The sequence below is a fragment of the Zosterops lateralis genome (genome assembly GCF_965231275.1).
Source record: "Zosterops lateralis genome assembly, chromosome: 21".
Taxonomy (NCBI): Eukaryota; Metazoa; Chordata; class Aves; order Passeriformes; family Zosteropidae; genus Zosterops; species Zosterops lateralis.
In genome coordinates, this window is record NC_139781.1 from 580,368 (window position 1) to 604,122 (window position 23,755).

A 23,755-nucleotide genomic window follows, 5' to 3' on the forward strand; every position below is an offset into this window, starting at 1 on the left:
AAAAAAAAAAAACCCACATAATCAGGGTTCTATTCAGACTAAATATGAAAAAATTATTAGCATAGTCATCAAATTCTGACAGCTTGAATGAGGAAGATTTTTTTTTTCAATTTACTTTGATTTTCAGTATCTTAAAGAAACAGAAGCAATTCCACGGCCTCTAATACTGGGGTGAGTGTTTAAAGAGACAGAAATGAAGGATGCAATGAATAGAGTGGGAGCACAGGGGCTTTGGAAAGGAGGTCAGCAGCAGGACACAGATGCCCTGGGAGCTGTGCAATATGTTCAATACCAGTATTCAGTAACTTTTTTCTAATGGCTTGTGTATACTGTCTTTGGTGTTATTTGTAGAGAGAGGTCAATGCAGGCACGTGGCTATGGTGCTCCCATGGTGTTCTCCAGGATGGAGCATTAGCAGGGCAGTGACCTTTGCTGCTGTGGTCTTCAGGAACCACGTGGAGAGAATCTGCTCTGCCTTCTGAGGAGCGCAGGTTCAAGCAGCTGATGTGTGAAGGTCAGCTCTTCCTGGAGCAAAGGAGGGCTGGAGGTTTTCCTGGCCTTGGCTGTTTTCCTGCAGCAGAGGATTTAACAGTGCCTTGTTACACACTGTTCTGTTCCCGCTGTGCTGTGCATGACTGGCTCCTGTCAGCAGGGCCAGATGCCAGAGAGGGCTGGAGAGGCCTCAAGAGCTGCTGCTGCGGCTTCCCCTTGTTGGTGCAGAGCAGCTGGCCCAGCCCCTCAATGTGGCTCCCGAAGGAGCTGCTCCCCTTCTCCATAGCTGCTTTTAGAAGATCCGTGTTCCAGGTTGGAAACTTCAGTTCTGCCAGGCCCACAGCTGGAACCAGAGGTACAGGGAATGGAGCAGTGGGGACTCCCTGGGCTGTGACAGTGGGAATTGCTGTCCTTGGTTTTTATGGTGAGCATCCAGGTGTGTCCTTTGCCACGCATGGGAAAATACTTCCTTCGCAGCTGCTGGCACACTAAAGAAGGTTACAGGCTAAAAGGAGTATTTTTATCTTAACGGTTTTGAACATCTGTGCAACCCACCAACATGTCGTAAACTGTTGTACTCCTTGCTACTTGTTATGCATTCTGCCATTTACAAAAACCTTTAATCTCAGCCAATGACACAATCACACTTTGCTTGCACCACCCACTGTGTCAGAGTCCAGGCAGCAAGAAAGGCCTTGAGCCTCACACACAACTGCCAGTAGGGGAGTGATTTGTGAGACACAGTCTGAAAGAAACCTTGAGTTGGTTGATGGTGAAAACTAAAGCAAAGGAAACTTGTCCTAGGGACAGACATATATAGAGGACCTTGGGAATGTGGTAGGTCGGCCCCAGAAAACCCTACAAGTTTATCTCAAAGAGTTGTCTGTTCCTTAACCTTACCTGTTAGTAACAACTCCCCATTGCTGAGACTTCCCCTTCAACCTCCTAAGTTACAGCTTCAGTAGTTTGTGGGGAACAGACCAAGGTACATCATCCAAATCTTGTTTGCCTGCACATACAGAGAAGCGCTGTCTTGTATATTTGATAGAGGATTTTCCTCAGAGCTTAAACACAGAAGTACTTGACGTTGTTGTTTATAATTGTTTTGCTCTATGATCCCAGGCAGAGGTTGAGGTAAATAATGTCGTTTCTCAGTTCCACTCTAATCCCACCCAACCACCAGCCAACCTCCTTCCTCCCCTCCAGGCACCCTCTGGCCCTATGTCAGAGTCTCAGGGGGGCTGGAGCCCTACAAGCTCTAACCAGATGGGAACTGGTTTGTGTTCCTGATGGGTTGTTAGGTGCCCTACACATCCAGAGCAGGATGTTTCACAGCCTGGTTTCACTGGGTTGTAGCTGTTTCTCAGCTGAAGCTGCTTCCCTTGCTTGGCATCAGTGGTGCTGTTTGGCCTGCTTGACTTTATTTCAGTCCTTGGCAGCTCCTCAGCCCAGCCCTGTTTCTGTCACACACTCTGTTCTTTGCTGCCACTTACCTGGCTTACCCAGTTTGAAACACGTTTCTCTGGTTCCTGTGCTTCCTCCTCAGACTTTGTCATTGATGCTGCCATAGTGCCTGACTCATAAAAAGGACCTTGATTCATGCTCCCTCTGCCTGGACTTACCCAAAGGATACAAATAATATATTTGTACTTGCCTGTGTCTTTCAAAACTCCCCCAGATCCAGAAACTGGAGCACACGGCGGAACTTTAGAACCCGGCTAAGGGACTTTTTATCTCAACGAGACCTGGAAAGAGCACCTCACTCAAATAGGGGAATGAGCTTTGGGTAACAAGTGCACAGAGCACTGAGTAAAGCTGCTGCTCATAATGCAATTAGCAGGAAGGCATCTGCGACTTACTGGGATTCTGTTCATTTTTAGAGCTGATAATGAAGGACAGATACAACTTCCTTCCTTTGTCATGGTACAGGACAAAGTGTAATTCTGTGCTCCTTCACAGAAGGAGCAGGCAGAAACTCACTGAATCAAATTCAGGCATGAGTTGGGTGTTCTGGAGGGACCTGGCGAGAAATAGGGGCACACAAGGGAGACTTACATAAATGGAAAAAGGAAGAAATTATTCACAGAGCAGAAAAAGACCTAAGGAGCTATTGATGTGCAATCTCTCTCCTGCAAATTATGGGAAAGTAACCCATTTTTTGGTCTTTATTTTTGTTTCTTATGTAATAGCTCATCTTCAAAAGGATTTAGAGCAGATTTCCCTGGAGTGACTAAGCCAGATTCAAAAATCTGGGAAAGAAGTTTTGACTGAGAAGACTTCTTTTCCCCTTTGTACCCATCTCACCAGACAAAAGTATGGTCATGGCATATACAGGCCAATACAGGCCATCAAAACTACCACCTCACCTTGGGACTAATCCAGTACACAAATTCTGGTTTCTTTTGCCAAGTCTCAAAAGAGAAGTCTGTAAATAAATAAATGATTGTGGGGGGTAGTGGGTTTTTTGGGGGGTGGGTGGGTTTGGTTTTTTGTTGCTGCTGTTGCTTGGGTTTTATTGGTTGTTTTGTTTTGTTTATTTGGGTTTTTTAATAATACAAATGAGGAAATGGAACTGCAGAGGGGGTTCCTATTCTGCAGGAGAAAGAAAAGGAAGAAGCATGAAAAAAAGAAGCAGCATGAGTATGAATCTCCTGCCAGGGAAAATGAATCAGCCATCTGGCAGCTTGAGTTTATTCTGATCTTCTCTAGTGGTGAACCTCTGGCCATTAATTCAGACACAGAATTGGTATTTGCCCTCTCTTTGCTCAGTTTCCTGTGTGACTGATCATGAAACTCTCTTTGTATCAAGCATAATAACAGTGCATGTAAAGTCTTTGTTAAATCCCCTCTAAATTGGACTCAATATCAGAAATGGTGGAATTTGAAGCACCTGAAGAGTAGATTTTTTTAGAAAGATTACATAGTCCTGTGACATACGTTCTCCTAGTTTTTCACAGAACTTTTTTATCAGATATAAATCCTTTCTAGACAGGTCAGAATTTAAAATATCTCTATTTCTTTATAATGCTTAGATAGCTCTTATTTTTCTTTTACATTTTTCATTGTATCGGAAAGGATGCCAGTGCGCTAAAACTATACAGAAACTTCGGGATGGTCTTTGTTTTTTTCCCAAAGTCTGAAGCGATGGTAGAAACCCACTGTGGAACTTGGCTGAGAAAGAAGTGGTGTCCTTGCAGAGAAGCCACTTTTCATCACCTCCGTTGTACCACGTGGAAGGCTCAGTCCCAGAAGCATGATCTCCTCATGAGGAAAATACAGGATTTAGGCTCTTCCGAGAGACAGTTTGGCCCCGTTTAAGGTGAGGAATCCTCTCAGGGCTCAGCTGACTCAGGAATTTCCTGTCTCTGGTCACTGGAGCAGAGCACAAACCCTCCCGGGCTCGGGGCAGTGCTGACCGAGTGTTCCTGCTGTAGGGACAGCCCAGAGAAACCAGCCGGGAATCAAAGGGCCCTCGGAAAATAAACCTCCCTCCTCCGATGAGGCAACAGCTCTGCTCAGATGGGGCTGAGCAGACTCAGCTCAATGAAACAACTGCCAGGGAGGAAACTGAACCGCAGAGTGCGAAATCCTCTTAGGCAGGCTCAGTGACCAGGGGTTTGGAATGTCACTGCATTACACCTGCAGTCTGGTCTCCAGAGCGCTCCATGCTTTGTCACAAGCAGAAAAAAGAGACTTGTGTCCTCAGGACACCTAGAAGTTTTGGGTCTGGGCTTCCAAGGCCTGAGCCGGCCTTCGAAAGGGGCTGAACTCTGCCACGATATTGTCAGCCCTTGCACACTCATTCCTTCAAAACCACACCTTAAAAACGGTCATGTTTTCTTCACATTGGGTAAGCACATTTACCTGGAACCTCTCAGCTGTGAGCTCAAGGTAGGAACTACAGTTTATTTTTTGAATAAAACGAAATACGTGTGCTGTACGTGTATTTCATGCACAGCTGACTGGAGCTGCCTCGTGTTGTGCTCCTGCAGCGAACTGCTACAACCCTGCAAAGTTTTGGATTGGAGCTGTAATGTGAGTTATCCCTGCTGTATCCCGGGCAGAAGACACGTCACTGGAATTCTGTGTGCAGGCAAAACGTTGTAGTTTATTTTTATGGAAAGGTCTATCTGGCAGCAGTCAGAAACTGACTTTGTAAGGGAAAGGCACAAATGGATCCAGCTCCTTTCCACCTAGTACTGTCGTTTTATAACAATATAGATAATTACTAAGGCTTACATTAGTTTGGTGGGATTTTAAAATGCACAATTCTTCTACGATTTCCAGACGCTATCAGATTAACATGAAAGATCAGCACGTGTAGCTGTAATTGAAACCGTGAACACAGTTGTATGACTGGGCATTCAGGATGCTATTTTAAAGTGTTCCCTACAAGGCAGTCTTTCTGCTTATTTTCTTTTTTGTTTCCCCCGAACTTGACAGAAGGTGCAAAACTATTCTGAAATGTGAATTCAAGCTACAGAATGTAATTTATTTTGGTAAGCCTGTCTCATGTACCGACAGATTGTATCTAGAATTCCTAGGTGTCATCATTTTATATTACACTGGTTTTTAGTGTCTTTTTTTTGTTTGTTTTTTCCTAGTTTCATTTTAAACACTCCTAATCTGATCGCGGTCTCCATTGTAAGCGTTATTTTCTCTGCGGGATGGCTCATCTAAGTTTTGAATAGAGTGGAACTGGTGGATACTCTTCTCTTAAGTGTCTTGCCTTTGTTGGGCAGGTGACAGAGTAACTCGGCTGAGCAACTGCTTAGTTATGCTAACGCTGTCCGAAATTATAACCGGATAAACACAAGAGGGTGATTAGAGCCTAATTACCAGGACAAAACTATTATTGTGCTGACTAATCTAAATATCTTACGTGGAACTATTCAGCATGAGCAATGTGCTTAGCATTACACAATAAAGTGGAAAAAACCCCAGGCGTCACAAATTGTGTATCTGGTTAGTTTAAAAATTCTGTACTGCATATATGGATCGCTTCAGGCTCAAGGAGAAAAAAAGGAATCCCACAGATGCTCTTTTAACTAGGAACAGCCTGGGCGATGGACAGAAGCAGCGTTTTTGGGAAGGCTCCCGAGCGGGCGAGCCGCCATCCGTGCCAGCAGAAATCGCCTCTGCCCTGCAGGGCCGAGATAAGGCACCCTGAACCCGGGGGGAACGGACGTTTATCTCCGGCCCGCGGGCTTCCTCAGCGCGGGGCCAGGCTGGAACAGCGCGGGGCCTTCGGTCAGGCCGTGCTCGGCCGGGCGGGGCTGTCCAGCCGCTGCGGGGCTGCGAGGGCAGTGCCCGGGCCGTGTGCGTGTGAGGGGCACAGGCCGGGCCGTGTGTGTGTGTGTGTGTGTGTGTGTGTGTGTGTGTGTGTGTGTGTGTGTGTGTGTGTGTGTGAGAGGGGCCGCGTGTGTGTAAGGGCACAGGCCGGGCCGTGTGTGTGTGAGGGGCAGCGCCCGGCCCCGTGCCCGGCGCGGCACTGCTCGGCCCGTGTGCGAGGGGTAATGCCAGCCCGGTGTGGAGGAGCCGTTCCCCGCAGGATGCGGGGAGCTGTGCCGAGGCTGTTCCCGGGCTGTTCCGGCCCCGTATCCGAGCGGCCACTCCTTTTTAGGCCGCGCCGGGCGCGCTCCCGGCCCGCCCCGCGCCCCGCGCATGCGCCGCCCGTTGTTTACCCGCTCGGCGCGGCGCTGCAGGGAGCGGCCGGCAGGTGTCGCCCCAGGCCCAGGAGAGCGGCCCCGCCGCGCGGCCGCCAGGTGGCGCCTGCGCCCTCCATTCGCCCGCGAGCCGCCGAGCAGCGAACACCCCAAACAATCCCCAGCGCCGCCGCCAAATTAAATAACCCCGACCCGCCCGCGCCCCGCGCCCCCTCCGCGCCACAGCCCGGCACCGGCCGGGACGGGACGGGCGCACGGCCGGCCAGCCGCGCCGGGGATACGGGAGCGGAGCCGCGCGCCGGGGCCTCCTCGCTGCCTACGCCGACGCTGGGCAAGGTAAGTTAGAAAATGGCGGCGAAGCTTCTGGAAGTTTGGCGGGGGACGCGGGATCGCGGGGCGCGGCGGGCGGGGAGCAGAGGCCGGGCCGGGCCCGCGCGGGGCGCCAGGCCGGCGGGCCGGGGGACTGCGCGCAGCCAAGATGGAGGACGGCGGGGCCGAGCCGCGAAAACATTCCGGTCCCCGCTCCCACCCCCGGTCCCGGCGCGCCAAGGCGAGCGGAGCGCCAGTGAGAGAGCCAGAGGGCGCCGAAAGCCGCCCCCCTCCGCCCCGGCCCCCTTCCTCCTCCCCAGAGCCGGCCGCGGGCAGGCTGGGCCCGGCGCTCGGCGAGCTAAAATGGAGAACCGCCTTCTCCTCCTCCTCCTCCTCCCCCCTTGTGCCGAGCAGGGGCTGCCGGCAAGATGGAGGACTCGGGCATTGTGTGCGTGGGGTGTGTGTGCGGGCCAGCCGGGCCGGGCCCCTCGGGTGGGCGAGCGAGGGGAGCGGGGCCGAGCCGGGCCGCGCTGGGGCAGCGCCGGCCGCGCACAGAAAATGGAGGGGCGGCTGCCCGAGCCCCGGGGCCCAGTGCCGGGAGAGGCCGCGGGCAGGGGACCCGCTCTCCTGACAGCGCTCCCCACGGCCCCGTACCCTGCTCTGCCCAGCAGCCCAGCTCTTCCAGCTCGCTCCCGGCCGGTTCCCCGCGCGGGGAAGTGCCGAGGGACCGGGTTTGTCTCCTCAGTCTCTTCCCGGAGCTGAAGCAACTCTGGCCGCCCTTCCCCGTGACTGCACAGGAGGGCTGCGGGAGCGGGGCTTCCTCGGCCCCAGTGAGGACGGCGGGACTGCCCTGCACCTTCCCCTCGCCTCCCCTCGCTGCCCTGGCGCCAGCTCGGGAAAGGCCTTTGTGGGTCGAGTTTTCCCCTCCGAGTGACTTTGGCCGAGCTCCTCGGCGGCTGTCCGCTAAGAGGAAGAGTTGTGGCCGCTTCCGTTCGGCTTCCTTTATTTTTTTAGTAAAGAAAGGGCGCTTGCCAACTGGTGCCGGGGCCGGCCGGTGCCGGGGCCGCGTGTTGCGGGAACCCCGCTGGGCTCTGCCGGCCCGGAGGGGGAGGGCGGCGGGAGGAGGAGGAGGGAGAGAGCTTCTTACTGGGGGGTTTTGGCGCCACTTTTGTTTTAGATAGTGCTCTTCTGCCCCCTCCTCCTCGGCACGTACTGAACTGAGCTGAACCCTGCCCAGGTAGGAAACCACAGCTTTCCCGGTGTTTCTCTTTTCTGGGCGCTTATTTTCCCTACACGCATTAAAAAAAAAAGATAACATATCTATAGATAGATCCGGTTGTTGCTGTGGTTAGGAGCGGAGGGACAGAGGCTGAGCGGCCGCAGATGGCCGGGCCGGGAGGCCGTGTTTTCCGGGAATTCCCCTCCCTGCCCGAGCCATCCCCGGAGCTGGGCCCGCACCGCTCTGCTCCTGCCCGCGCCGTCTCCGTGCCCTCCTCTGTCCGGTGGCGTTGTATAATCCCTGTACCCCCTGCAAATCCGGGACCCACCCACCTCATTTTTATTATTTTTATTTTTTTTTCCTTTCCTCGCCCCCGAGACGAGAGCGGGCGCGGAAGCGATCGGGTGCCTCTTTCGCTGCTTTAATTTATTTATTTATTGTACTGCCCGGGCTCGGCTCTCCTTTCTCGTTTTCCCACGGGATGCGGCGTTGGGAGGTGACACAAAGTTTCGATCACCGCCGAGTCCGGTATTCGAGTTACTGCGAGCGAGTGGGGTGGTTGCTTGTTTGGTTCGGCGTCGTTTTGGGGTTTTTTGTTTGTTTGGCGATTTATTTTATTTTTTAATTACTTTTTGGCAGCTCGGGTAGCGCCGCTGCCCCCCTGGAAAGCTCTCCATTCCCGAGCCCCGCCCGGCGTGCCCGGTGTCCCGAGCCGGGGCTGTGGCTGTGGTTGCGGAGCGGGGGGGCCGGGCCTTGCCGAGCCGTGCCGAGCCGTGCCGTGGCCCGGCGGGCGGGCGGGCGGGTGCCCAAGTGCGTCACGGCGGCCCCGCCGGGCCGGGCCTGCTCGCCGCGCTGGGGCCGCGCCCGCCGCCCATTGGCCGGGGCTGCGCGGGAGGGGCCGCCTCCGCGCCGCCCGCCCGTCCGTCCGTCCGTCCGCCGGGCCGCGGGAAACCTCCTCGGGATCACCCCTCAGAGCCCCCGTTCCGCCCGCCGGGCCGCGGGAAGCCGCCCCGGGATCGCCCCTCAGAGCCCCCGAGAGCCCCTGCTCCGCCCGCCGGTCCCCGGGAACCCGCCTGAGGGTCGCTTCCGTCGGAGCCCCTGCTCCGTCGCTCTCGTGCTCTCCGGGAGTTTTGCTGTTTTAAATGACCGGGGATGAGAGTTCCCAGCGTCTCCTACAGCGACGTGTTCTCCAAGCCTAAGTCTCCCTGTTAACTCTTGGCAGTTCCGTCTCGATTTGTGATTGTGAACCTTCTCGTTTGTAGCTTGACCATTCGAAACGACTTTATCCGTTTTTCATAGTCTCTTTGCCTTAAATCAGTAATCTATTTATTATTATTCTTGGAGTATTTATCTGGTATTGAATGATGTGCAGGCTGGTTGATTAGGTGCAGAGAAATAAATACCACGAGTGATTGTGCAGTTGGCCATCGTTAATCTCTGTCATCTTGGTATCACTTGTTCATTATCCTCAAGTCATAATTTTGTGGATCTGTCTTCCTGGTGACCAGTCACAAACTCAGTACCACAGATCTGGTATAGAGCTCTTTATTGGGTAAACGTAGTTTTTCTTTTATGGCATGATAAATGAAACTAAATGAAACATGGTGGGAGAGCTGCCTTGCTTTTAGCATAAAAATGAGTATTTTTTCTGCTGAAAGCCCTGGAGGTCAACGTCCTGGAATCCTCACACTATTATGATTAATCAAAGACTATAAAGGCCTCAAAGTTATACAAAGGAGAAAAATATTGATTGAATCCCATCTCTGACAAATAGATCTTGCTCTGTAACTCATAGGCTGGTCCTTCTTGACAAAACCAGTGACATTTTATGGTGTTGTTTACAAGTGGACTTTGTGCAACCTGTGACACAAACTCCTGAATTTCTGTTGCTGTTTGTATTAAGTTAACTGTGGTAAATTTAAGGTTGGCTGGTGTATAAGCTTAAATTCAACTAATAACCCACCAAAAAACCCACAGGCATGCAACTGGGGGATAGGGGAGGCTTTAATTTTTCTGTTATCGGCGATTGAAGGAGAGACGGGGAGACTGACCATGATCAGAATCCGATTTTACTCAGGTTTTCCAAGAACTTATATACCATTTCAGTAAGGTTAATAATTTTTACTACAATAATTAAGTTAAAAGATCATACAAACAACTCATACATTTTTCAACATATCCATGTAAAGAGTTGATTGAATCTTCTTCTCTTAAACAGATTTCTAATCCCATCTTCTCATGAGCTCAAAGTTCTGTTTGTTCTTTCCAAAGCATCCTAGTCACCAAACTAGATATACTAATTAAGTCTGTCTTACTCTCGTGAATCCCCACATTCTCTGATACTTCCTAACCTTCAGATAACTTCTAAGTTACGTACTTGGCCAGAGTTATGCTTTTGGAGCTTTTTCATGCATTTACAGTTTCAGGAAGATAATGCTGAATAAAGTCAATAAGTAATGTAAGAATTTGTTAAACTTGTATTAAGAAGTTATGTTAAAATTTATGTACAGCTCTTCTAGATATAAAAGTCTTGATGTTCTGCAACTGAAAACTGAAATTTGAGTTGGTTCAAATCAAGGATTCTGTGATATTTGAATATATTTTTAAAAAATTTGGTTCTGTGGAATGACAAAAAATTGCTAGCTCATAGACTGTTAAAATACTTAGTTTAAAAACACATTATGTTACTTGAATACCATTCGTTTTCTAAAGTGGAATATTCAGTTAGCTGGTTGGTAATCTAACTCAAATTCCATAAATCCATATCACATTTGAACTTTACATGTTCAAGTCTTTCAATGTTTGGAGCAAAATAATTTCCACTTGGAAGGAGTGTAAATAGAATTGTCAGTTAAATAGTCTCTAGGTTTGTCTCGGTAAAACTTACCAATAGCAACTGAATTATAAACAAAGAAAGTAATATAGACAGCTTCTCTTGAATATTACATGCTACTGCAGTCTCCTGTAGAAAATAGCTGCAGGCAACAAACCACTTGAAAGTTTCTGCTCTTGGTGGTGGGAGCAACTGTGTTAGACTTAGTTAAGTCATGAAATTATGTTGGCATATCAAAGCTTTATGAACTTCTTAAAATTAGATTGCTCTTTGTCACTTACGGTTCAAATTTAGAATGATTCCAGAATCCTCGTTTGTCATTTTCATTTGTGGTCTTACTGTCTCAGTTGTTATATTTTAGGAGAGATGAGCTTTTCTGAAACTTGTGCGCCAGTAAAAACAGGTTGTATGTTTTACAGAAACTTGAAATACTTCAGTTGCTTATTGTCACCAAATGAATCCCAGGTAATAAGCAAATATTTCTGCTTGTTACTTGTGCTTGTTGGTTGCGGTACTGGAATTCTGTGTTTTGTCAGGTGAGAAGGTTTTCAACTCAGTGTGATCTCTGCCTACAGTGGCCATTTCTTCTCTGACTAATTCGAAAACTTAGGAGAATATTGTGGGTGTGAATTTCCAAAATGGTACTGTTGGGTTTTGGTGGTGGATGTTGTTTTGTTTTGTGCTTGTTGGTTGGTTGGTTTTTCCTCCCTTTTTCTCTTTGTTCTTCTGTTGATGTGTGTAATTAAGAAAACCTACTGGAAAGAGGAATATGTTGTCGATTTGGTCTCTGTCAGGGAGATGTGAAAACTTCCAAGAGCTTCATCTGGTTCAGTACTTGTTTTGTCATGGAAAGAAGTGATTGATAGCAGCCATCAACATACCAGTTTAATACTCTTAAATAAAAGCTTTGCTCTCTTTCTCAGTATCACGTAAAACATTCATATTCTGAAAACTTAATCTTGTATGAGGATCATCGACAAAGAAGAGAGCAGTAATCTAGTCCTTGGGAAACAGAGGTGAGCAAGGAATTGGAGTTTTAGGTTAAAAAAAAAAAAAAAAAAAAAAAAAAAAAAAAAAAAAAAAAAGCTTGCACTTTACAAATGTATGGAGGAATGGAGAGAGCTGTCTTTCATGTGCATCACAAAAACGTAAATGGTGACATAGCCTATAGCTGTGGTTTAGATTCAATACCATCCGGCGTTTCAGCTGAACTCCCCGTTTAAACTCAAAGGCTCAGTAAAAACGGGAATTGAAGGTCCCACGGTTCCCGGGTTATTGGCAGCGGCGGTCCTGCGGTGTGGTGACCCCGCCTGCCTGCGGTGCTGCCCCTCCTGTGCTGTGCCCCCGCACGGCCCGGCCCGGGGCTGCGGGCGGGTGAAGGGCCCGGGTTAGGGGCGGCAGGCGCTCCCTCCTGTGCCGTGCCCCCGCACGGAACGGCCCGGCCCGGGGTTCGGGGCCCGGCTCGGGGTTCAGGGTTCGGGGCCCGGGGTTCGGGGCGCTCCGGGCCGCGCCGCGCCGCTCCCGCCCCGGGCCGGTCCGCGGCCCTGCAGTGCCGCCCCCGGGCCGCAGGGGGCGCGCCGGCCGCGGGGCAGAGCCTTTCCGGGCTCCCAAACGCGGTTTGGAACACGGAACCCGCTGAGCTCTGCCATGCCCTCAGCAGCTTTCCTATTGGAAATTTCCTGCAGGGAATTCAGTTGGCTTTTTATATTAGAAAAAAAAATTAAAGTGCTTTCAAAAAGTTCTGCGTCTTTGTGGGTTAAGGGTAAGCCTTGGGATCTCATGTGCTTCTGACAAGGTTGGATATTTACTCAAGTGTGCTATACTCATTTTGAGAGTACAAAGGTAAAATTGTAGTTTTAATCATATAGTGTTTTAACTAGAATTTGTTTTCCTTAAGTATTCTCATCTTGGCATTTATAAAAATTTGGTAAAGTTGGAAATTAATTTTTGGTGAGAATAAATACAAAGTAAGGGAAACCTCTGAGGGTGACCCTCGTTTAGATCATCATAGGCAGCTGTAGGACCAGTGCTGGTTTGTTGATGTTGGGAAACTTGTCTTAAGGAAAGGTGTTTCAGTGTTAGGATATCAACACATAAACTGTGTTCTTTTTTTTCTTGACTCTGTCAGTTTGATGGGTGAGATCACTGAGACTAGACCAGAAACCTAGATTTGATGGGTTATGCCATGCCATTATTTCACAGAATAATCAATCAGTTTTTAGTATCTCTGTATTTCCAAGTTTTCCACTGTTTAATTGTCCTAGATCGATAAGATCTTGGATAGAGAAGAGGGAAGGGGAAATATTTCTTTCACAAACATTTTTTGAGATCTGGCACCCAATTTTGGAGATAGGAATGTGGGAAAATTTGATCCTCCAGGGTACCTCTGTGGTTTTCATGTGGCAGCTGGCTTTTCCTAGCCTTTACTGGCTACAGATTTGCATGGATGAGCCCAGGACTAGTCTCTATTTAAACTTTATTCCAGTTTGAGTCAGGAATGAAGGACATGTAGGGCTGTATTTGTGGGCAGACACCTTGTCTTGCTGTGGCTCGAGAGGGAAAATAATTTGTCCAATAGCTGCTTTGTCCAGGTATATACTTCATTGTTGTCTATTCTGCACTTTTTTTTTTTTTTTTTTTTTTTTTTTTTTTTTAATTGTGTAGCTAGCTGTGATTTCTGCCTTTGGAAGGCTTATTTTTGTAAAAGAATGCGATCAGAAGAGGGAGTAGATGTAAGAAGATTGGCATACAGAGCTGAGTAGTTTGTGATCTGTGATTGAGAAGCTGATCACAATACCTACCAAAAAAAGTATCTGAGAACATGTGTTGGTTGAGTTTTGGGTTTTTTGTGAAGTTTTTTGGTCGGTAGGTGAGTGGTTTATTTTCAAATGGCTCTGAAGTCAATGGCTTATTAGTCCTGCCCTTACACAACCTTTCATGTGTTTTCCTTTTCTATGCTTTATTTCAGTTAGAGCAAGGGAATATGAGTGACACTAGAAATCATTTTGGTTTCTGCAGCAATTTTTTGTTACTGCTTCTGTGTAGCTATAGAGAGGAAAATATTTTTGCATCTGTTCCCATTGTTCAAGTGTTGATAGAACAAGCTGATGACTTCTGCTTGTGTTTTGAAAAAGGTCTCAGATTGTACCTATTGCCATATAATGGCTATCTCTGCAGTGGTTTAGATTGATAAGAGTTATAGCTGAAATTTCAGGGTTTCCTACTAAAAAAGTAACAAATTTGAATATACTGACATTTCGGAAAAAAACAAAGAACATTTCTGAAACTAGTGACTATTTAAAAAAAATAACAACAAAGCTTAGGTGTGCATGTTTTATTTAGTTGGGGTTGCATTCCCATTTGGCTTGGGAGTTGCTGCAGAGGTTTGGTGCCGTAGCTCGTGGCCAGTGAGTGGGTGAGGTGTGGGTGGTGTGGAGGACACCTGGCCTTACCTGCAGGCTCCCCTCAGGTTCCTGCCCTCTGCAGGGGCACCTCAGTCCCGGGGAGTGAGCACCCTGTGATGAGCTCTCCTGGTGCTCCCTGCCAGGGTGTGTGCTGTTCTTTGTGTGTTCACACGGCAAAGAGCACTTAATGCGGTTATTTTCCTCTTTCTTAGTCCGTGTCAACTGCCTGGAAAGAGTTGGGCATTGCTGATGGGGAAGGTAATGCTGCACTTCTTGGTTATGGCTGAACTGCAGCTTTTTACTGAACATAGGATTTCAGCCTAAGTTTTAAGACTTTCCTTGCAACAAATTGACTTGCAGAAATTTCCTTGCAGAAAATTGGCTTCTACTTTGTTTACAAATAAAATTAAGCTAAGACTTATTTGAGCTTGTTCAAGCTAAGGCTTTTTCAGTCTTTCATGCCATTTACCTGTTATTCCTTTATGTAAAGCTTCAGTTCATACCTTAAGAAGGATCAACTGAAAATTTGGACCATATCAAGTGTTAGTAAGCAGATAATAAACAAGTGATATAATTAGTTGATTTTTTTTGTCAGAATGTAATCTTCCAGCAAGGAGAGTTCATTATAAATAGAATTTGTATGGAGTAGGGTATGAATATTGAAGGTCTGCATTTTTTTACGTGTTACCTGTATTAATGTGCTGTGGATAATTAAATATATAGATTACTGAAGTTACAAAAATCTCCAGTGTAGATAGTAACAAAAACACAGCCTCATAACTTAGGTGTGCATTTGAGGTGTCTGGTTTTCAATGTGAAGGTGACCGTCAGACAGGAGTCCTGGAATAAGACTTTTTTTATAATCATGGGTATGGTGGTGAACTAATTTAATTTGTGTAAGATGACAGTACATCCTGACCACTGGTCATTTCAGTTCTAATTTTCTTAGAAATAGAGAACTGGTTATTAAGATGTTCTTTCCAAGGGAGGAAACTGGGAAGACTAAGCCTTTTTTTTTTCAAAACAAGAATGACCAGTGATTGCAGTCTATATATCATATGGCAGAGCTGTGCCTGTGGCAGGGAAATAGGCAAGAGAATTGATATATTGTATTTTGATTTAGGGTAAAGAATACAATCTAAATATATTTGAAAAGGAAAGGCTATCATATTAATAATTTAAGGTTAATAAAATAAGAATTCGTAAAACCTGGCTGTTCTGTACTATTTTGGGATGGGAACAATATTCTTGCAGGAAAGTTCCAGTTTGGTTTATGGGTATATATACTATTTTCTATTGTTCCTTGTGTACCTGTATGGACAGTTGAATCCACAGTAGTTTCTTTTGACACCACATGAAATAAGGCTTTATGTAATGAATGCACAATTGCTTCCTAGAAGTAATGCCACAGTGAAAAAATTATTTGTGTTCTTGGGCACGGATTGCTAAGGTGGGAAGGGACCCCTGGAGGTCTCATCCAACCTTCTTCAATCTTGTCCTCTAAGGCCACCCCTCAAGTGTTGAATGTTTCAGAGGATGAAGTTTCCACAGTCTCTCTGACAATACACTAGGCGGTTCCTTTTGGGAGGTTTCTCTTTATTTCGGATTTTAAAGTTGTCTAAATTCCTGTGAAGGTCTGTATTTTCACCCCACAGTGTATGCTTAGAAAGTATCCCTTGATGCTGGAGGTTTGGGACTATAATGCCCCTATTTAGAGCTGGTGATTTTTTTGCTGTGAATTTTAGGAAAAGTGACAGGTAAATGGCTACTGAGTGACTTTTTGGTACCTGCTTTTCTCTTCTCTCTTTTTCCATGTGCTGTATTTATCCTTCTTCTGTCTTGGGCTCAAGCTTCACTTACTGTGTCTGCCAAAGTCTTGCAAATAAAACTTCCTTTCTTAAGCATTTACCGGTTCACTTAAGTGTCATTCATACACTAATCAAAATGATTCTTCTTGCAGTTTTCATATTTAAGCAGTGGTATTTTTATTGCTTCTCATAAGTATTATTTCTAGAAATCTACTGTTCATTTGAAACTATGGTAACCAGAAAGGAAAGCTGCACAGCTCTGTCTTGGATCCCTGCATAGGTCTGTTGTTACTTGCCTAATAAACAATTGGCTAAAGAAAAGGTGAAATTGGCTTTTGCATGTTGATTTACCAAATGTAGAAATGTTTTAACAGGGCTAATGCTGCAATAACAATGGAGAATGTTTGGGGTTTCTTCCCCACTCAGTTACATTTATTTTCAATATTCTGCATTTAAGCTGTCCTTGTTTTATTACATGTGCTTCTATTCAACTAGTTTTGATAAGTTGTGTTTTCAAAACTGATATATAATAGTATTTGATTAATTTAAAAATGTTTATCAATTAAAAATATTGCTGATGCAGTGCCGTGTATGCTGTATTACCACTCTGCTATAAAACAAACCAGATTTTGTACGCAGATGAGCTGTGGCTTGACAGTTGAGGTATAATCAAAAAATCGGCCTTTAGGAATTTTATTTGTCTTGCTGCATTGCATTGTCTCTATTATACTGCTCAATTTCTATTCGGCAATACAGTGGTTTTATGAAAGTTAACTTAGAGTTTGATTGTATCTCAGAGCAGTACTTGGTGCTAAACAGAAATTTTCAAAGGTGGCAAGACACAGATTGTTTACGTGAATATGATATAAGAATGTCAAAAACATTTCTGGACACTTTCAGTTCAGTAGCATTGGATGGAAGAAAGTATAGGAAGTCCTCCTCTTCATACGCAGTAGATGACTCATTAAGATTCTTCCTATTCACCCCCAAATGCAGTAAAAATCTCTGTAAAATTGAATTCTCAAGGGTTTTCCTTTCTGTGCCAAGGGGCCATGAACTATGCAAAGCACACCTTGCATTCAAAACTGGTTAGAGAAGTTTTGTTTACAGGAGAGGATTTATGCATTCTTGCATAATGCTACAAATGGGCTTAGTCTTCCCCTATCTCCAGTGAAGGAAGCATGGAAAAATTCTAATGGTTCTTCTGGATGCAAGATTGACTCAATGTTCCTGCTAGTTTGGGGATTTAAGACACTTACTGAAGTTTTTCAGTTCCTTTACAGTAAGCACTATTTGTTAGTATATAAGGAATTAAGCATCCTAGGAGGTGAAATGGGTTTACCATGATAAGGAAAATAGAGCAAAAAAACAAGGAAGGGTAGGAATGTGTAAGAATATGGTGATGAATACTGGAGGCATTTCAAAAGTAGGCTGTGTGTCCAGTTCTATCATATTCTCTTTTTTATTCTGTTGTGGAATATGGTGGCATTGAGTCATTAGATACATACAGTGTAAGTAACTGCTTTAATGTAAAAACTTAATCTTGGAATACATTGCCAGACTTGGAAAGGTGTGACTGTTTGTCTTGAATGTTTAGTTTTCTGATTCCTAACTATCAAACATTAAAGGCTTTTTGAATAGGATTTGGAGGGGACAAATCAAACTGATAGATCCATTGAAAATGTTTTTTTCTGTGAGGGTAGTTGGTGGAGAGACTAGTTACTTTACTGATGTGAAAGAACAGAATTGACCAGTTATGTAACTAAGTAATTCTTCAACATAACTTTATGTGCAGAGTTTCCTCTCTCACTCATAGTGTTCTTCCTTTCATACCTGCTCTCTTGAAGCTGCTGAAGATGGGTCTTCCCACTCTCAGGCAGTTCCATGAGTGGGTGCTGCTGCTGGGTGGTTGTCTCTGTGTCCTGACCACAGGCTGAGTTCTTAGCCCTGTGCCTGTGCTTTATGGCCACTTGAACCCCACAGGTGAACTGGTTTAAGGAGCTAAACTCTGAAGAGTATTTTTCTGTGGGTTAAATTCCTGTGGAGTAAAAAGTGTGCTGCTTCTGCATGAAAGAGTATATTGGAGCTTTTGGCCAGTAAGAATACAGATATACTCAATATTTCAGTTGAAGTGTTGTATCACTTACCTGGTCCAACAGTAGTAGCAATGTCTTCTGTAGGTGTAAAGCCAGGAAAAGAAAACGTTATTCCTGCTGTCATCTGCTACTTTTCTACCTGGTCTTATTCATAAAAACCATCAGGCTGACATGCCAATTCCACAAGTAGTCCTCTAATCTCTGCAGTGATCTCTATTTTATCATTTTTTCCCCCCTGAAACATTGCAAAGTCTGTCATAGATCAATTAGAGCTCCACAAGGAAATTGAGGACTGCAGTTGATTTGCATTAATTTATGCAGGCAGGAAGATGATGTACATTTTTCTCTGGTTTTAGTCTGTGTGCTGGTTAGAAGTTCTGCAGGTGTTACTGGGAATAAGATGGAAGGGGTAAGAGAAGATTCTAAGAGCAGTTACGGAAGATTTTTCTCGCAGCTTTGGCATGGTTAATCAGATGCTGTTGTAAAAACCCTGCTAGACCTCCTCCTGCAGCTGGATGCTTCCCAGCCTGCTGTGGTTAGATCTTATTATGAGCCTTTGCACTCTGGAGTTTTCTGTGGTTCCTGGAGGCTGCAGTGCCACCTCTGGATGTGAGGTCTGGCCTGTTCACAGAGTATGGACCAGGCTGTGCAGTGATCCTGAGTCCCAGCCTCCCGGCTTCAGAGATTTTTGGGGCATGCTCAGGCTACAGGCCTTATCTCTCAGAGTACCTGATAGTTAAATCAGACATACCCTTTTTTAATCTCGTGAAATATTAATAATGTCCTTCAGAGATACTGAGAAATGCCTGAACATGTCATGTGCCTTTCCTCTTTACCTCACTTTTGGCTCAATTTAGACCATTTTGTTTGCTTCCACTCTTGGAAGAAAGCTTAGAGTGTTCTTTGCAGCATGGAATCCTAGCTAAGAACATGCTGCCTTTCTTTATGTGTTTGGGAAGAGCTTTGCTCTTGAATCATCAGAAGCTGTTACATTGTGATTCAATGCCTAATTCCTCACCATTTTAGATTTTAGATCTGGGAAAACTAGTCTGCTCTAGGCAGAGTTGTGATGTATTGAAAATAAGATTAAGTATGAAAATCAAACCGACACCTACACCATAGGCTGACTTTGCTTTGTGAGGTTGTAGTGTGGTCAGGAACACCAGGCAACAGGAAAGTCGTATTTACAAGATGTTTGGGGTTCTGCAGATCGTTTTAGGTTGTGCAGAGGATTATAGAGATGTGGATTGTTCCGCTGGCATTTATGTAAGCTGTGTCAGAACAGGAGTTTCTTTTTTGGTGTAGGAATTTGTAGCATGCAGTGAGCATTGGGTCTCCTCAGTTTCCTCCTCCTAAGGTGCTCCTTAGAAGGACTGTTGTGAATATAGCTGCAACTGCCTGAGCTCTCTGTTTCTCCTTACTGCTGTTGAAATGTTTCTGTGGGACTTCCCAGCTTGGAAGCATGCCAGCAAGAGTGTGTGGGAAGACTTAATACTGGCTACTTACATAGCATTTTGTATGTTCAAACTCTTCTGGAAATATTAACTAATCTTTATTTAACATTTGAGCCTAATTTCTGTCAGCAGAAATCAGTAACAGGCAGCTATGACCCCTGATTTTTTTTTTTTTTTATGTCAAAAGAATAAAATGCTGTAACTAGAATAGTAAGAATAATCTTTATCATCTCATTAACATACCATTTTTGTCACTGTACCCTCCTGGTTTCATGTGGTGTAGAAAAAAGTTCCGAATGTGGTGCTGCTCTTCAGGAGGTCTCTGCGTTGTAGGACGCTGACTGTGGGGAGGAATCACATTGTGTTCATTTTGTGTGTTGTATTTCAAGCTTTTCTGTGTTGGTTTTTGTTTCTGCAATATTAAGGTTTATTTCTTTCCAGTCTGGGGAGCTGTAGCATATTCATAACAAGAAATGCTGGGAGATTAATGTTCATTCTGAGCTTGCTGCTTAAGAACTGTCATTCATCTTAAAATACATACTTAGGTTGAAAATTAGGTTGAAAAACTCAGTAAAAGTTACTGAGATTTACCCTACTTGTGTTTTGGCATTATAAATCCCAGTTTTCGGTTAACTGATATTTATTAAATGGAACTTCTATGACAAATTCATTAAGCTGTTAGTGTTTTAATTACTGTAAGGTTCTTGCAGCACCAAACCTAAAGCAGCTGTGAATGTTTTTATTAGAATCCCATATTTTATTTTGAAAATTATTGTTACATTGTTTTTTGTTGATGCTGTTGATCAGCTCTAAATGACTACCGTGTTGTATGGAAGTATTTTGCTGCAGCAATGTCTAAAAAATCAGCATATGGATTTCAAACGGATTTATAATTAATAATAAAAATGTCCATTTTGAGTGGCAGTTTTTGCTGATAGTTTGTTTTGCATTCTGTGAGCCAGATTTTCTACGTTCATTGTAGAAAGGTTCATTCATTGTAGAAAGGTTCATTCATTGTAGAAAGGTTCATTTTTCTCCATCTTGGAAGGGATAATAAAATAGTTTTCTTTCATGCAATTTACAGCTGTAGTTTGCATGAAGTAATAAATGTGTGTCTTTGCAATTTGGAATGGATATGTTTTCATGTTAAGCATCCTTTTAAAGTGTGGCCTCAGTTCTGGCTTAAGTATTAAGGTTTTGTCATTCCAGCTTTTGCTTTGGGAGTTAAACATGAAAAAAGGAGCTTTTTGCAATGAATTGCATGCTGGAAACAGCAGGGATTACTAGGAAGAGGTATTGAGGTCAGATCCTCGGTACAGGTGTGGTAGTACAGTGGTATGTGCTAAACCAGCTCCTTTTCTGCACCATGACTGGCCTAGACAATTTCCATCCCGGGTTCCATCTTGGAGTCACTCACAGGATGCTGAGGGAAATGAAATGCTGAGTTTGGCTTATTGGTGTTAAACTTTTAACAGAGAATTAAAAGAGAAATTCCCTAAATTAATGTAAATTTCTTTTAATTTGTTTTCATTTGTAATAGCGTTATTTGTAGAAGCTGCACAGGTCAATGAAGAAAATAATTAGAAATAGAACTGGTTCTCATTACATACTCTTGGAGCATTGAATTGCTCAGTGGTGAGTGCTCTCTGTGCTGGAATAAAGCTTATCCTGGCTTTGCATGGACAAATGGTAGATTCTAATTATGTCTGATGTGTTAGAGTAACTTTGTAATAGTACTGGATTGGAGAACTTAAAGGAGACCACTCTGGGTTGTACTTGGTAAAATGAACTAGGGGTTCATTTTTTTGATGGAATTTAAAAATTTTCTACTTCTGTCACGTTTCTGGTGCTTTCATTGCCATTTTATGTAGGCTTTAGGCAAAGGTGCTCAGCTGCTGGCTTATCAGAACATGGAATTTATTCAGACAGCACAAAGCAGAGTGAGTTTTGAATTTTCATTACAGAAACTGCATGTGGGGTCAGGCTTTTCTGTGTCATAGCTGGCTGGGGTAACACTTGGTGCAGGCACTTGGGTGTTGCAGTAAATATTCCTCATGGTGCCACAGGCAGAGGGAGCAGGCTGGGTTTGGAGCAGAGCAGTTGTAGCCACTAGAACAGGACAGACATCGCTGTTGGCTTCTGACAGAATTGGATGTTTGATTGTCTGCTGTAGTGTCTCACTGATTTTCAAAAGAGCTGTTTCACACCAGCCACAGGACTCTTTTGTTGAGCCAGCTCAGCTTATTAAACTGTTGCAAAGCTAATTCATTTGAAAAGAAATTAATAGACAAAGAGTATGACAAGTGCCCTTGACTATGAAGTATGGCCAGAAGTAAATGCAAGAAGGGGCAGTGGGACTATTCTTTTTCCAGTAGCAACCCATCTGTTTTATTGCATCATCAAACTACTACAGTTTTCTTAAAGTACTGCTCTTCATAAGTGATTCTGTTGGTATTAAAAGTGCTAAGGTATCAATATTTCCTGTGAAAGAGGAGAACATTGCCAACTGTGGCTCTGCAAAGGTTTTCAGTAGTGAGTTCTCTGGACTCCTGACAGAACACTCATGTGTCCCTCCTGCAGTGTGTGAGGGACTGGAGCACTGCAGCAGTGCTGGCTGCTGTTTGTGCCTTTGCACTGAGGAAAACCAAGTCCTGGTCCTTCACTTTGTGTTCTCTCCTGGCACTGGGGGGATTGTTACCTCTGTGTGCATCCTGGTACTGGGGCTGCTTCAATCAAACACAAGCAGGTTCAAGAGAACATCTTGAAAACATATTGTTTCCTTGGGGATTTATTACATTTGCAACATCACACCTCTGATCTTTCTGCTTACAGAATATGATTATCAGCCATTAGGGCGGAATATTTAAACATGGTCACTACACAGTGCTTCCCTTCTCATCTCTGATTTTTTTTTTTTTTTTTTTTTTTTTTTTTTTTTTTTTTTTTTTTTTTTTTGTTTGTTTGTTTTGTTTTGTTTTGTTTTGTTTTGTTTTTAATTCATCATTAAAGATCTCTCTCCAGTCTGTTTAGTTTTTCTGGACATTTTCCTTGTGATGTTTTTCCTGTATTCAGTGTTCCAGTATGAGTTCTGTCTATTTCTTAGTCTTGCTGACAGACCTGTTGATAGATTTTTACTAACTGAATTTCTGTACAAAATGCATTCTTGATTGTCCTGAGGAAAATAAAACTTCTGTCTTTTTTTCTAGTCATCAGTCAATCTGTGGATGCTTTATATTGTTTCTTCCCCCCAACCCTCCCATTAGCCTTGTGTGCTCCAGAAAACCAGAAAAACCGCATTAAAATGTTTAGGTTTTGCCATCATGTTGCCTAATGAGAACTGCTAAGAAGTAGCATGTCATTGCACATTAGTGACTGTGTGATATAGAAAACATCAAATGGTATCTTTGTCTGGACAGTTGAAATATTTTTTATTTGTTGGGTTTTGTTTGTTCCAGCACACCATATGGTCGTACTTAGCTTACGTTACACTACTGTACAGGAGATGCATATGTTTTAAACAGTGAATTTTATTAGTAAATAATAAATAACATTTATTTTGTGTGATATTTGAAGGTAGATTTTGAGAATGGTAAGTACTAAAACTAGTATTTTATCTTTTAGTTTCAGAATAGGGAATTATCATAGTGCAGGTACCCTGATGTGTTAATTGGTGAGAGATCTGGTTGAAATAGGCAGCCAGGGCACTTTGTCTTCTCTCCCCTGCAAATATTCGCTGCCATTGTGAACAAGAACATGGTTTGGTAAATTTAATAGCATAATTTTATGCCAGTGCTTGAGGGTTGTAAATATTGCAGTCCAGCAAATACTTGGGGATTTCTTGAGCTGGAAATTGCTGCATGTGCTGCTCCAAGGTTGTACCTTGTATATAAAGTGAAATACTTGATGATGTAAAGTGAATTGCTTGATGCGCACTTTTTTTTTTTCCCAGAGTTGTTGGAGGACACAAAAATATTTTGGTATCTGATTCTGGAAATAGTGTTAGACGTTTGTCTTTTTCTCTACAAATTGATATTTTTCATTCTGTTTAAATTAAGGGTATTGATTCTTGGGGAAGTCAGGCTGTTGATATTGTTTAAATTCTCAATTTATACTACACAGGGCTTAACATATCAATTGAAACAACTTTAATTTTCTCCATTAAATGTTCTTTTGGGGGCCTTTAGGGGACTGGGATTGCCGTTCTAGAATGTGTATATTCAGGCTGGGTTGTAAGACAGGAATACTATAATGTAAAGAATGTTTAAGCTTTCCTTAATGCAGAATGTATCTTAGTAGTCTCTAATCATTATACAATTATTTTACTTGGAAGGAAGATATGTTTGTTTGTGTATATGGTACAGAGAATCCTGAGGACATTCCCTTAGGTGGGTTAGGTATCCTTTGTGGATTTAATTTTTTTGTAGTCATAAAATGCCAGAATAATTTCCATAATTATGTTCTAGGTGTTAAGAGT

At 44.2% G+C, this 23,755-nt stretch overlaps 1 protein-coding gene and 1 long non-coding RNA gene across 4 annotated transcripts in view; both read left to right on the forward strand.

Annotated features, from left to right (window-relative positions):
* Positions 1 to 684: 684 nt before the first annotated feature.
* Positions 685 to 5,440, forward strand: LOC310917913. Its single transcript, XR_014591521.1, has 3 exons — positions 685 to 847; positions 3,628 to 3,811; positions 5,097 to 5,440. It is a non-coding gene; the product is annotated as an uncharacterized lncRNA (long non-coding RNA).
* A 938-nt stretch (positions 5,441 to 6,378) lies between these two features.
* Positions 6,379 to 23,755, forward strand: part of STAG2 (STAG2 cohesin complex component) — a 64,758-nt gene continuing 47,381 nt past the window's right edge. For 2 of the 3 annotated variants that reach the window (XM_083876530.1, XM_083876532.1), the window contains exon 1: positions 6,379 to 6,494. The gene's annotated coding sequence lies outside the window, so the exon portion shown is untranslated. Of the gene's footprint in view, positions 6,495 to 7,613; positions 7,705 to 23,755 lie in introns of those variants that run through there. The other variant, XM_083876531.1, reaches the window with a different exon arrangement.